Below are 13,408 nucleotides of genomic sequence, written 5' to 3' on the forward strand. Positions count from 1 at the left end.
CGTACCTGAATGGTCTAGTGGCTTTCCCCACTTTCTTCAATTTAAGTCTGAATTTAGCAATAAGGAGTTCATGATCTGAGCCACAGTCAGCTCCCGATCTTGTTTTTGCTGACTGTATAGAGCTTCTGTATCTTTGGCTGAAAAGAATATAATCAATCTGATTTTGGTACTGACCATCTGGTGATGTCCATGTGTAGAGTCTTCTCTTGTTTTATTGGAAGAGGGTGTTTGCTATGACCAGTGTGTTCTTTTGGCAAAACTCTGTTAGTCTTTGCCCTGCTTCATTCTGTACTCCAAGGTCAAATTTGTCCATTACTCCAAGTATTTCCTGACTTCCTACTTTTGCATTCCAGTCCCCTATAATGAAAAGGACATCTCTTCATTTGTTAGTTCTAGAAGGTCTTATAGGTCTTCATAGAACCATTCAATTTCAGCTTCTTCAGCATTACTGGTTGGGGCATAGACTTGGATTACTGTGATATTGAATGTTTTGCCTTGGAAAGGAACAGAGATCATTCTGTTGTTTTTGAGATTGGATCCAAGTACTGCATTTCAGACTCTTTTGTTGACCATGATGGCTACTCCATTTCTTCTAAGGGATTCTTTCCCACAGTAGTAGATATAATGGTCATCCTAGTTAAATTCACCCATTCCAGTCCATTTTAGTTCGCTGATTCCTAAAATGTTGATGTTCACTCTTGCCATCTCTTGTTTCACCAATTCCAATTTGCCTTGATTCACGGACCTAACATTCCAGGTTCCTATGCGATATTGCTCTTTACAGCATCAGACTTTACTTCTATCACCAGTCACATCCACAACTAGGTGTTGTTTACGCTTTGGCTCCGTCTCTTCTCTCTTTCTGGAGTTAGTTCTCCACTGATCTCCAGTAGCATATTGGGCACCTACTGACCTGGGGAGTTCTTCTTTCAGTGTCCTATCTTTTTGCCTTTTCACACTGTTCATGGGGTTCTCAAGGCAAGAATACTGAAGTGGTTTGGCATTCCCTTCTCCAGTGGACCACGTTTTGTCAGAACTCTCCACCATGACCCGTCCATCTTGGGTGGCCCTACATACCCATCAATAATTACTTTAAATGTTTAAATTGTCTAAATGGCCCAATTAAAAGATATAGAATGGCCGAATGGATACAAAAACAAGGCTCATGTATATGCTGCCTACAAAAGAATCACTTCCGATCTAAAGGCACACCCAGACTGAAAGTGAGTGGATGTATTCCATGCAAATGGAAATCAAAAGAAAACTGGGGTAGCAATGCTTATGTCTAAGTAGATTTTAAAACAAAGACTGTAACCAGAGACAAACCCTTACCTAATGATCAAAGGATTAATCCAAGAAGATGTAAAGCTGTAAACATATATGCACCCAACATAGGAGCACCAAAATACATAAAACAGATATTAACAGATAAAGGGAGAAATTGACAGTCTCATTTTGTTGTTTAAATTACTCTTAACAATCACACTCACATGCTGACAATCATGAAAGTGAAAGCCTCTCAGTCATGTCAGACTTTCTGAGACCTCATGGAGTATATAGTCCATGTGATTCTCCAGGCCAGGCTACTGAAGTGGGTAGCCTTTCCCTTCTCCAGGGATCTTCCCAACCCAGGGATCGAGCCCTGGTCTCCGCATTGCAAGCAGATTCTTTACCAGCTGAGCTGCAAGGGAAGCCCAAGAATACTGGAGTGGGTAGCCTATCCCTTCTGCAGCAGATCTTCCTGACCCAGGAATCAAACTGGGGTCTCCTGTGTTGCAGGTGGATTCTTTACCAAATCATGCCTAAATGATACAGTGTTTAATTTCTGTTTTCAGACTGTATAAAATCATATCACATGTTGTCTTTTGGGAGCATACTTTTTTCCTCTGTTATATTGCTATGATTCTTCTATGTTGTACAGTTGTTCACTTATTTGCAATGTTATTGATGTTCCATTGTATGGATATGCGTATGTGCTTAGTCACTCAGTTGTGTCTGACTCTTTTTGACCCCATGGACAGTAGCCCACCAGGATCCTCTGTCCCCGGGATTCTCCAGGCTAGAATACTGGTGTAGGTTGCCATTCTCTTCTCCAGGGGATGTTCACAACTCAGGGATTAAACTTGGGTCTTCTGCATTGCAGGTGAATTCTTTACCATCTGAGCCACCAGGGAAGCCCCTGTATGCATATGCCACAATTTATATTTCTACTGTCTCATTATTGAGCATTTGTTTTGTTTTTCTGATTAAGAACAATGCTGCCAAGAACATTGGAGTAGCCATGGAGTAGCCATCATAGTCAATAAAAGAGTCCAAAATGCAGTACTTGGATGCAATCTCAAAAACGACAGAATGATCTCTGTTCATTTCCAAGGCAAACCATTCAATATCATGATAACCCAAGTCTATGCCCTGACCAGTAACGCTGAAGAAACTGAAGTTGAACGGTTCTATGAAGACTTACAAGACCTTTTAGAACTAACACCCAAAAAAGATGTCCTTTTCATCATAGGGGACTGGAATGCAAAAGTAGGAAGTCAAGAAATACTTGGAGTAATGGACAAATTTGGCCTTGGAGTACAGAATGAAGCAGGGCAAAGGCGAATAGAGTTTTGCCAAGAGAACGCACTGGTCATAGCAAACATCCTCTTCCAACAACACAAGAGAAGACTCTACACATGGACATCACCAGATGGTCAGTACCAAAATCAGATTGATTATATTCTTTTCAGCCAAATATGCAGAAGCTCTATACAGTCAGCAAAAACAAGACCAGGAGCTGACTGTGGCTCAGATCATGAACTCCTTATTGCCAAATTCAGACTTAAATTGAAGAAAGTGGGGAAAACCACTAGACCATTCAGGTATGACCTAAACGAAATCTCTTATGATTATACAGTGGAAGTGACAAATAGATTTAAGGGACTAGATCTGATAGACAGAGTGCCTTATTAACTATGGACAGAAGTTCGTGACATTTTGCAGGAGACAAGGATCAAGATCATCCCCAAGAAAAAGAAATGCAAAAAGCAAAATGGCTGTCTGAGGAGGCCTTACAAATAGCTGTGAAAAGAAGATAAGCAAAAAGCAAAGGAGAAAAGGAAAGAGATACCCATTTGAATGCAGAGTTCCAAAGAATAGCAAGGAGAGATAAGAAAGCCTGCCTCAGCGATCAGAGCAAAGAAATAGAGGAAAACAACAGAATGGGAAAGACTAGAGATCTCTTCAAGAAAATTAGAGATACCAAGGGAACATTTCATGCAAAGATGGGCTCAATAAAGGACAGAAATGGTATGGACCTAACAGAAGCAGAAGATATTAAGAAGAGGTGGCAAGAATACACAAAAGAACTATACAAAAAATATCTTCATGACCCAGATAATCACAATGGTGTGATCACTCACCTAGAGCCAGACATCCTGGAATGTGAAGTCAAGTGGGCCTTAGGAAGTATCACTACGAACAAAGTTAGTGGAGGTGATGGAATTCCAGTTGAGCTATTTCAAATCCTAAAAGATGATGCTGTGAAAGTGCTGCACTCAATATGTCAGCAAATTTGGAAAACTCAGCAGTGGCCACAGGACTGGTAAAGGTCAGTTTTCATTCCAATCCCAAAGAAAGGCAATGCCAAAGAATGCTCAAACTACTGCACAGTTGTACTCATCTCACATGCTGGTAAAGTAATGCCCCAAATTCTCCAAGCCAGGCTTCATCAATAAGTGAACCGTGAACTTTCAGATGTTCAAGCTCAATTTAGAAAAGGCAGAGGAACCAGAGATCAAATTGCCCACATCTGCTGGATCATTGAAAAAGTAAGAGAATTCCAGAAAAATATCTATTTCTGTTTTATTGACTATGCCAAAGCCTTTGATAGCGTGGATCACAATAAATTGTGGAAAATTCTTCAAGAGATGGGAATACCAGACCACCTGAACTGCCTCTTGAGAAACGTATATGCAGGTCTGGAAGCAACAGTTAGAACTGGACATGGAACAACAGACTGGTTCCAAATAGGAAAAGGAGTATATCAAGGCTGTATATTGTCACCCTGCTTATTTAGCTTACATGCAGAGTTCATCATGAGAAATGCTGGGCTGGATGAAGCACAAGCTGGAATCAAGACTGCCGGGAGAAATATCAATAACCTCAGATATGCAGGACACCACCCTTATGGCAGAAAATGAAGAAGAACTAAAGAGCCTCTTGATGAAAGTGACAGAGGAGAGTGAAAAAGTTGGCTTAAAACTCCACATTCAGAAAACTAAGATCATGGCATCTGATCCCATCACTTCATTGCAAATAGAGGGGGAAACAGTGGAAACAGTGGCTGACTTTAATTTTTTCATCTCCAAAATCACTGCAGATGATTTTCTTCACTGGTGATTGCAGCCATGAAATTAAAAGACACTTACTCCTTGGAAGGAAAGTTGAAGGAGTCTTTTGGGCCTAGGAAAGAAAACGGCAGTCTCAAAGGCCCTTGCTGAATCATCTAACTTTGGAGAAAACATAACGGGACTTTAGATCCCACCCTGATGCTCCAGGCTGGTTGCATCTATCTGAGATTTATCACCCCCTGTCTAGAAACCTTCCACCTCCCTACACCTTCCCAGAAGACTTATCACCCCTTGTCCAAAAACCTTCCACCCCCTACACCTGCCCAGAAGACTTATCACCCCCTATCCAGAAACCTTCAACAAACCCCCTATAAATATGGAGTCCCCCTGGCCCCTTTTGGCACTCAGCCTGGTCGTTAGGCCGACTGTCGCCCCTCCTTGCCTAAATAAAGGTAACCTACTTCCGTTGAGGTCGTCTTTCCTTTTCTGCCTCGCCCAAACTATACCCTACAAAAGTTATGACCAACCTAGACAGCATACTAAAAAGCAGAGACATTACTTTGTCAACAAACGTCTGTCTAGTCAAGGCTATGGTTTTTCCAATAATCATGTATGGATGTGAGAGTTGGACTATAAAGAAAGCTGAGCGCCGAAGAATTGATGCTTTTGAACTGTGGTGTTGGAGAAGACTCTTGAGAGTCCCTTGGACTGCAAGGAGATCCAACCAGTCCATCCTAAAGGAAATCAGTCCTGGGTGTTCATTGGAAGGACTGATGTTGAAGCTGAAGCTCCAGTATTTTGGCCACCTGAAGTGAAGAGCTGACTCATTTGAAAAGACCCTGATGTTGGGAAAGATTGAAGGCAGGAGGAGAAGGGGACGACAGAGGATGAGATGGTTGGATGGCATCACCGACTCAATGCACATGAGTTTGGGTAAACTCCGGGAGTTGGTGGTGGACAGGGAGGCCTGGCATGCTGTGGTTCATGGGGTCGCAAAGAGTTGGACATGACTAAGCAACTGAACTGAACTGAACTGCCAAGAACTGTGTTGTATGTGTCCCTGGGTACATATGTGCTAAAGATCTCTTGAGTATATGACTAGAATTCAAATTTCTGGGTCATTAGAGTTTGTGAATATTCAACTTTACAAGATAATAGTCTTCAGCCTCCCAAGTGTACCAATTTATATTTCAATCAGCATATACAACAGTTTCAATCAGTACATATCTTCTTGAATACTTGATATTATCAGACTTTATTTTAATGGATTAAATATTCATAATTTGAATTTTCTCAGTGAGGTTGAATAAATCTTCATGTGTTTATTGGCTATATATATCTCTTTTTCTGTGAAATTCTTGTTCATATATTTTGCAAAATTTCCTATTAGATTGTTTATCCTTTTATTAATTGATTGATTAATAAAATTTCTTTATATAATAGTATTAACTAATAGTAACCTTTTGTTGGTTATACATATTGCAAATATGTTCTTTCAGTGTGTATCATGTATTTTTACTTTAGTGATAGTATATTTTAAGGAATAGAAGTTCTCAGTGTCAAAGATTTTTCAGTCTCTCCTTTTATGATGAGCATAGAATTAGGAAATAAGAAAGGTGTTATAGTCTGTATTAATTGCTGTCATTTCCTGTACTCAGGATCTTTTGCTAGTCCCATGAAGAATTTACTATGATCTTTACTACGAAAAATTCTGATTGTCAGAATAGTTCATTTCACATTTCTCAAGAGTTTGATGATTCAGAGGAACAAAGGTTGGGTAAATCTGTTGGTAATTGATATACCACGTTCACTTAAAGAAAGCTTGAAATCTTCTTGGGATCATAGGGAAGGTGAGAAAGAAAATGAAAGGATGAGAGTATCTTTTTTACATTGTTTTGAAATTTCAAGGAAATGATTAACCATCGGATCCTATAGCAAATTCCATAGACAATGGGAAAAAACAACGCATCAGGATTGTACTTCCATGATTCTCTTACATGACTTCTCTCACTACTCCCTCCGGTCAGAACCCCACACGTTTCATTCTTCATGAGGTAAATATACAACTAAATTGGAAAGCTACTAATGGTTGAAATGGTAGAAAAAGAGGAAATTTCATTGTCTTTCTTTAAGCATTACCTGTAGATAATATTATTTCACTGATAATATCTAAAGATTCAGACTGGTGGAATGCCAACTTGTTTTTCCCACAAGTGGGGTGGAAGTTTTAATTAATCAAAAGGGGCTAGATGTGAAAAATAAAATGGTATTTTTTCAGACTTGAGGAAGTGAATAGCAGTAAAATTTAGGGGGTCCAAGACCCAAAAGTTATCCTTTGATACAGACTGGAAAGAACTGCTAAAATTAAGACACAAGACAGCAAAAGTCTCCACTTAAGATTTATAAATCTGAAATGATACTCTAAAACCATCAGTTGGAATGATGCGCTCATGTACTTTTAGACACCTAATGATGTGTCTAACTGCCTGAGCTTGTGCTGGATTGCCCTGACTGGGATTGGAGACAGAAACAAAGTATCAAATAAGAGATTGGGGCAAGAGGAGGCCCCATCATGCAATCCCCAAGACTCTGTCCTCACAAGAAGAAAGCACATAGATGTGTTAAGGAATACCAGCAGAGATAGCTAGAACAGTCTGCCAGAAAGACTGAGAGAATTCATGAGAGTTATGTAGGGAGGTGGTATTGGGGGTGGGGTAGAGAAAAGGGGAACTCCTGGGGGATGGGAAACCCAATATAGGCTCTTCATTTTTTGCAATCTAGTGAGTGGGTATATGGGCACGTGAAACCCATGTGGTAGATACAACTGCACAAAGAATCCGGGGATCTGTCAACACTGATATGGATTATACATGACAGACAAACAACAATGTGAAGAAAAGAAAATATTCCAGAACAGAGTTGATCAAATCAAGAAAATTTCATTTATGGTTAATTGGTTAATGAATGCTCATGCCATTAAAATGACAAGATAACTTGGCTATAAGCTTCGAACTGCAAGTTGAAACTTTGATCACATGCGTTTATTTTCAGAAGTGACTGTGTGGTGATCCATTCAGCATCACAGCAATCCAAGTCTGTGCCCCAACCACTAATACTGAAGAAGATGAAGATCTTCTAAAAGACGTACAAAACCTTTTAGAACTAACACCAAAAAAAGATATCCTTTTCATCCTAGGGGACTGGAATGCAAAAGTAGGAAGTCAAGAGATACTGGAGTAATAGGAAAGTTTGACCTCGGAGTACAAAATGAAGCCGGTCAAAGGCTAACAGAGTTTTGCCAAGAGAACGCACTGGTCATAGCAAACACTCTCTTCCAACAACACAAGAGATGACACTACACATGGACATCACCAGATGCTCAATACTGCAATCAGATTGATTATATTCTTTGCAGCCGAAGATGGAGAAGCTCTATACAGTGAGCAAAAACAAGACTGGAAGCTGACTGTGACTCAGATCATGAGCTCCGTATTTCAAAATTCAGGCTTAAATTGAAGAAAGTGGGGAAAAAACACTAGGCCATTCAGGTATGACCTAAATCAAATCCTTTATAATTATACAGTGGAAGTGACAAATAGATTCAAGGGTTAGATCTGATAGTCAGAGTGCCTGAAGAACTATGGATGGAGATTTATAACATTGTACAGAAGGTGGTGACCAAAACCATCCCCCCAAAAAGAAATGCAACAGTGCAAAATGGTTGTCTGAGGAGGCCTTACAAATAGCTGAGGAAAGAAGAGAAGTGAAAGGCAAAGGAGAAAAGGAAAGATATAGCCATCTGAATGTAGAGTTACGAAGAATAGCAAGGAGACATAAAAAAGCCTTCTTAAGTGAACAATGCAAAGAAATAAAGGAAAACAGTAGGATGGGAAAGACTAGAGATATCTTGAAGAAAATTAGAGATACCATGGTAATATTTCTTGCAAAGATGGGCACAATAAAGGACAGAAATGATATGGACCTAACAGAAGCAGAAGATACTAAGAAGTGGCAAGAATATAAAGAAGAATTGTACAAAAAGATCTTAATAACGCAGATAACCACAATGGTGTGATCACTCACTTAGAGCCAGACATTCTAGAATGTGAAGTCAAGTGGGCCTTAGGAAGAATCACTACAAACAAAGCTAGTGGAGGTACTGGAATTCCAGTTGAGCTATTTCAAATCCTTAAAAATGATGCTGTGAAAGTGCTGCACTCAATATGGCAGCGATTTTGGACAACTCAGCAGTGGCTGCAGGACTGAAAAAGACCAGTTTTCATTCCAATCCCAAAGAAAGACAATGCCAAAGAATTGTAGTCAAACTACTGCACAATTGGGCTTATTTCACATGCTAGTAAGGTAATGCTAAAAATCCTTCAAGCTAGACTTCAACAGTACATGAACAGAGAACTTCAAGATGTACAAGCTGGATTTAGAAAAGGCAGAGGAACCAGAGTTCAAATTGCCAATGTTCGCTGGATCATCGAAAAAGCAAGAGAGTTCCGGAAAAAACATCTACTTCTGCTTCACTGACTACATGAAAGCCTTTGACTGTGTGCATCACAACAAACTGTGAAAAATTCTTCAAGAGATGGGAATACAGACCACCTTACCTGTCTCCTAAGAAACTTGTATGCAGGTTAAGAACAACAGTTAGAACTGGACATGGAATAACAGACTGGTTCAAATTGAGAAAGGAGTAGGTCAATGCTGTATAATGTCACACTACTTATTTAACTTCTATGCAGAGTACATCATGCAAATTGCTGAGCTGCAGAAATCACAGGCTGGAATCAAGTATTCCAGGTGAAATATCAACAACCTCAGATATGCAGATGACACCGTTTCACATAAAGATGACACTGCTTCACAGAAAGCGAAGAGCAACTAAAGAGCCTCTTGATGAAGGTGAAAGGGGAGAGTGAAAAAGCTGACTTAAAACTCAACATCAAAAAACTAAGATCACAGCATGCAGACTCATCACTTCATGGCAAATAGATGGGGAAACAATGGAAACAGTGACAGACTTTATTTTCTTGGGCTCCAAAATCACTGCAGATTGTGACTGCAGCCATGAAATTAAAAGATGCTTGCTCCTTGGAAGAAAAGCTATGACAAACCTAGACAGAGTGTTAAAAAGCAGAGCCATCACTTTGCTGACAAAGGTCTGTCTAGTAAAAGCTATGGTTTTTCCAGTTGTTGTACGGATATGAGAGTTGGATGATAAAAAAAGGCTGAGAACTGAGGAATTCATGCTTTCAAACTGTGGTGCTGGGAATGACTCTTGAGTCCCTAGACAGTAAGAAGTTCAAATCAGTCAATCCTAAAGGAAATCAACCCTGGGTATTCATTGGAAGGACTGATGCTGAAGTTGAAGCTCCAGTACTTCAGCCACCTGATGTGAAGAGCTGACTCATTTGAAAAGACCTTGATGCTGGGAAAGATTGAAGACAAGAGGAGAAGGGGACGACAGAGGATGAGATGATTGGATGGCATCACCGACTCAGTGCACATGAATCTGAACAAACTCCAGGAGACAGTGAAGGACGGGAGGCCTGGTGTGCTGCAATCCATGGGTCACAAAGAGTAGGACACGACTGAGAGACTGAACAATGACAAGTGAGCCAAGGTTTAATAAGTAAAGGGAACATTGGCTTGCACAGATTGCCTTATCATTCAATTTTGATCTTCTAAATGTGTAATTCACACAATAGATGTAATTCATAAACTGGTGGCAGGGCACCTAGAGTCATTATATTTTCTTTCCATTTTTGTAAAACACTCTGATATATTATTGTCAAATGTAACAATTTAAGCATATAATTTATGCTAAATCAGGTTTTGATTTCTATACAGATGACCCTTGAAAAATGAACAATGTCGGGATGAATGGTGCTGATTCTGCCCCCACCAGTTTAAAATCTGAGTATAACTTTATAGTTGGCCCTCCATTCAGGTGGTTCTACATCCATAGGTTCAAACAGGCACAGACCATGTAGTACTGCAGCACCTTTTTAATGGGGCAGGGGCGAGGGGAAGGTTTACTCTCTCTCAAGAAAGAGAAAATTCTCCTGCCTAAGGACCTTCAAACTGAGCCATTAGCTTGGCAGATTTTGGATTTGTCAGTCTCCGTACCTTGTTGAATCAGTTCTCTTTATCTCTATTTCCACCTCCATCTCTCTATGTCTATATATCTTGTACTGGTTCTGCTTCTCTGGAAAGTTCCTTGAATCCATTGATCTTATGTTATGTTATTATCTTATGTAGGTGAAAATCCAGAAACCTGGGGAACTGATATATTATACACATATTTTTTACATTCTTTTTGGTTTTGACCACACCTCACGGCATGTGGTATCTTAGTTCCCCCACCGGCCATGGAGCCCTTGTGGAGTCTTAACCACTGGAGCACCCAGGGCAGTCTGAGAGCTGATATTTTAAATCGTTGCACATGAAATATAGTCACTGTAAAAAGTCCTGAACAGGAATCATACGTGAAATAAAAAGTAAAACTCACTCTCTCACTTACCTCTACTCAAAATTCTATTTCTTTATCTAAAGGTTATCATCATGAATATTTTTTCCCCAGGCATGTTTCCCTACAGCTACAACCATTCAGAGAACATAAATATACACACATTCGTTTTGTCCACTTAAACAGAATTATATTATGAAGATGGTTTTGTGAATGTCTTAGAGCTCTTTTCATATGAGTATGTAGACATTTATTTTACTCTTTCATTTTTTTTTGTTTTTAATTGAAGGATAATTGCTTTACAGTATTGTGTTGGTTTCTGCCAAACATCAACATGAATCAGCCATAGGCACATATATGTTCCCTCCCTCTTGAACCTCCCCCCCACCTCTTTCTACATCCTACCTCTTTAGGTTGTTAGAGTTTACTCTTTTAAAAGACTTCTTAATATACCATAATATAGAATGAATATACCATATTTCTAAAATTGTTCCCTATGATTAACATATAGATTATTTCTGATTTTTTACTTAACAGTGCTAAAAGGAAGAAACTTTGAGCATTTGTGAAAATATTTTCATGCATTAATGACAGTATTTCTGTGGATAAACTCAAAGCCTGGGTATTTCTAGTTGAGTGGGCTGTGTTTTTTTTGGCTGTGTTTGTTGCAGTGCACAAGCTCTTCATTGCTGCGCACAGATGTTCTCTAGTCTTGGTGAGCAGGGGCTACTCTCTAGTTGCAGTGCATAGGCTTCTCATTGAGTTTGGTTCTCTTCTTGTGGAACACAGGCTCTAGGGCTTCAGCAGTTGTAGCATGTGGGCTCTAGAGTATGGGCTCAATACTTGTGGTGCTCTGGCTTAACTGGCCCATGGCATGTGAGATCTTAGAGACTGAATCTGTGTCCCCTGCACTGGCAGGCAGACTCCCAATTACTGAACCACCAGGGAAGTCCCAGAGCACATGTATTTAACATGGTAATGATTTCTGTTAAAGTGCCTTCTAGTAAATTACCAAAATTGAAGGTAGTCTTAGGTATCCCAAATTTACAATTAATCTCAGAACTGGGACTATTCCATCTTTCATGGGAGGAAATTTATTCTTCCTACTGTATCATGCCTTGAGCACCATCTCAAGGTCAGGGGCATGGCCAGATCAACTCTGAGGAAACTTCCCAGGGCTAAAGGGCTGCCTCTTGGGAGGGGAAAAAAGAAAGAAGAGATGATAACCATTAGATCAGCAGGAAAAATCTGTGTAGGTCTGCATTTAAAAAAATAAACAAAACTTTATTGTTCAGAGTTTTTAATATGCATACTCTCAGGTACAGTTTTTAATTTCATTCTTTTTTTTAAAAAATACATTTGTTTGTGTAATATGCATATACATATCAAAATAACTTGTTAACCGGCTTGTTTTTCTTTACTTCAATTAATGGAGATTATACTAATTTGATTCTGAAAACTACCCTGTGAGGGATGGGAGCCAAGTATTGTTGACCCCACAGGCTCAGAAAATACTTTGGTCAGGATCACACAGGCTGTGAGTTGCTGAACTGGAACTCAAGTCTACATGTGTGTGTGTGCTGAGTTGCTTCAGTTGTGTCCAACTCTGTGCGACCCCATGGACTGTAGCCTGCCAGGCTCCTCTGTCCATGGGATTCTCCAGGCAAGAATATTGACCTCCTCCAGGGGATCTTCCCTACCCATGGATCAAACTTGTGTCTCTTAGGTCTCCTGCATTGGCAGGTGGAATCTTTACCCCTAGTGCCACCTGGGAATCCTACATTCTTGACTGTAAATCCGGTGTTCGACTGAGAAAATCATTGCTGCCTTTTTTTTTTGGTAGGCAATTCTTTCATTCTGCCTCCCTTCAGCCCAACTTCAGACACAGTGACTGGACATGGATCAACAGATGGAAATGGAGAAGAGGGACTGAATTGAAGGGAACTGAAAGTATTTTCTGCTGAGGGGAAAGCAGAAGAAAAAGAAGGGCATAGAACTCTGGGTGCGGAAAAAAAAAAAAAGAACTCTGGGTGCGGTCTCAAAGCAATTGAGTTCTGGGGAAAGTTGGATGCCTCCACCACTCCATGGCGGTGTGAAGAGAGTCAAATGCTGTCTGGCCTTTCTGGAGGGTGGAATCAAAGTGTGTGTTGGGGGGCAGCAAAAATGGGTCTACATGCTGTCTAGGTGAGAGAAGCTGAGAAGAAAGAACTATTACAGGAAAGTAGAAAAAGAAGAAGGGAAGCAATTTAAAAGTGCAGATCGGAAACTAGACAAAAGGATATTATTATGGAAACATTTTAATTTGGATGTGCTTAAGGTTGAAACTATGGTATCAACCTTCAGAAAATCCCCAGGCCTGCCAGATTTTTCTAGTGCCTTTACTTGTCTCCTTCAGCATTTCACCTATTTGTCTAGTGATCCACTTTTCAATCTACATCCTTCCCAAACCCTCTCTCTTTCACCTTCACAATGTCTGTTGGGATTGGACAGGCTTACCTAATGGCTGTTTGGTCCCCATATAGTTTTCTCTATATTGCCAGTAGAATGCAGAGAATAGGAAACTTTCTTGGGCATCTGTCCTTTAAACAAAGCAGCT

The sequence above is a fragment of the Giraffa tippelskirchi genome, chromosome 5 (genome assembly GCF_054371585.1).
Source record: "Giraffa tippelskirchi isolate mGirTip1 chromosome 5, T2T-mGirTip1v1.2.pri, whole genome shotgun sequence".
Classification (NCBI taxonomy): domain Eukaryota; kingdom Metazoa; phylum Chordata; class Mammalia; order Artiodactyla; family Giraffidae; genus Giraffa; species Giraffa tippelskirchi.